The sequence below is a fragment of the Etheostoma spectabile genome, chromosome 8 (genome assembly GCF_008692095.1).
Source record: "Etheostoma spectabile isolate EspeVRDwgs_2016 chromosome 8, UIUC_Espe_1.0, whole genome shotgun sequence".
In the NCBI taxonomy this organism is placed as follows: domain Eukaryota; kingdom Metazoa; phylum Chordata; class Actinopteri; order Perciformes; family Percidae; genus Etheostoma; species Etheostoma spectabile.
Window position 1 is genome coordinate 18,391,032 of NC_045740.1, and position 2,165 is coordinate 18,393,196.

Here is a 2,165-nt window from a genome sequence, read left to right on the forward strand (position 1 = left end):
TTAAACCAGTTTTGAAATCGGTGCTCCATTACCAGAGAAGCTGTGATAATGTCCCTTTTACTCAAAAGGGTAGAAAACCTACAACTACCAGAATGCACTGCGACGCACAGGATTTTCCCAATTAATGCTCCCCAGTTGGGGTGACGTACGATCACATCACAGAAACAAAAAGGCGGCCGGCTAGTAACAATCTCCTATTCCAGTAAAATGATACGCTAAAATGTGTTTTTAGGTGTGAAATAGGAAATGCAGTAATGAAAGAATCTTGGTTCACATTTGATCAGCGCTGCCCGGTTTTACAGTTTAATCTGAGTTCAGTCTGCGTTTGAGAGCAAGGAAATGTAAGAGAGAGAGAGGGTGGCTCTCGGAAATCTGCGAAATGCTTCATCAAGATGAACACTGAGATCTGGGCGCTGGAAAGATGGAAGTTTTATGTCAAATTATATTTACTGCTAGCATAGCGTTAGATTTTCTGGCTCTTAGCTGTCTGAGCTGAAGGGTTCTCTGACAATATAATTATCTCTCGTTGCTAAGAGTGGCAAGTCGTAGCTGATGTACGTCCTATTTACTGGAGCAGAACCGTATGGGATGGGAATGATTGTTTCAGGTATTAGTCAAACCCTCGGGCGTAACCAGGGAAATGGACTCGTTGTTTAAAAGAAAAATTTTGATCGTAAAAGGCATTAAAATATAAAATAGTGGTTTAAAAGAATGTTATTTGGCAAGTGACCATGGTATAAGCAGGTTAATGTCCATTATAACTTTGGCAGAGGCAATTGTCCATTAAGTCCTCACAATGGACTCCTCGGCGGGCATTAACCCTGACTTAATTGAGCATGTACCAATTTAACGTTGTCTCTATTTTACCTATAAATGATGCATACATGGTTATTCTAGGAAAATAATGGGAAATTACGGACTCTTAAAATGAAGTGTTACCTTAAATTGTTGTGTTACGGGCATAAACAAAAGGTTGTTGACCATTGCTGTTATCAGCAGCTGGAGTTTGGTTTCCTTTCTTTGTATGAGTGGGTGAGTGGGATGAACAGTAATACATTGAAAATGGCTGTTGATGCTGTGTTGTGTTTGCTGATGATTTTCTTGTAAATCGGTTGCTTTTTACTTGATAGCAGCGGAAAAACTGCACTCTGCTCAGTAATATGTAATATGACGGAGTTACCGTTTTAGTTTTTTTTTTTAGCCACAAAAGAAGTGTCACTTTGATTAAAAACTATTTTAAAAATAGATTTTTTTGAAACCCTGGCTTGCATTTAGACAGTCACATTATTTGTGTGGCACAATTCAGTTTGAAGGAAACAGAAACCAAACCAGGGCTGTCACTTCAACTCGAACCGCGGGTCAAATGTCAAACAAAAGTGGCAGTTGTAAACACTGTCAGACCTACATTTATAAACACAAACTTTCAAAAAAACAAAATCAGTTTGATTTGTGGTGCTTTCTTTCGGCGCGATCTTTAAAACACGTTTCCGAATTTTGATAAACAGCAAATCTTCTGTTAAAGTCCTGATGCGGCACTGGAAGTTGTCATTCGGAGTCAGAATACACGTCCCAGATGCATAAAAGAACCATAGTGTCTTTATCTTATAACTGTTTGGCGAAAGCATCCATCAATGACAGTAACATTCACATCTAAAAGCATTAACCAGTATAGGTGAGTCACCATGTGTCAAGTCCCGAGTCCCCAGTGTTCGACTCCGAGTCACCAAAGAAGAGTCTGAGTCAGGTCCTCGACTACTCCATCACTGCCTATTACGTTTAAAAGGAGTCAGAATCATTGTCCAACCTCTGAGTCCTACTTCATTAAAGCTTAAGTCTGATTTCACAAACCCTCGAATACAAGTCCCCAGTGCGTGAGTCCAAGTTGAGTCAACGAGTCCAGAGAACAGCAACTTGAGTCCTGGACTTGAGTCCTCCATCTCAGCATCCAACAGTATAAAATGTAGGGCTTCAGTGTTTCTTACAGCCACAATAAGAACATGTTGGACAGAACAAATTGATGATTTAGCTATTAAGAAACCCTCACCACTAGTGGAAAATGTAATATAGGTGTGATAATAAGTGTACTTGCAATATACCATTTTTTTTGTGTGCAAAATCAGAATAGCTGCTGGAAGAAAAAGAGATTGAAAAAGATGTAGAGAAGG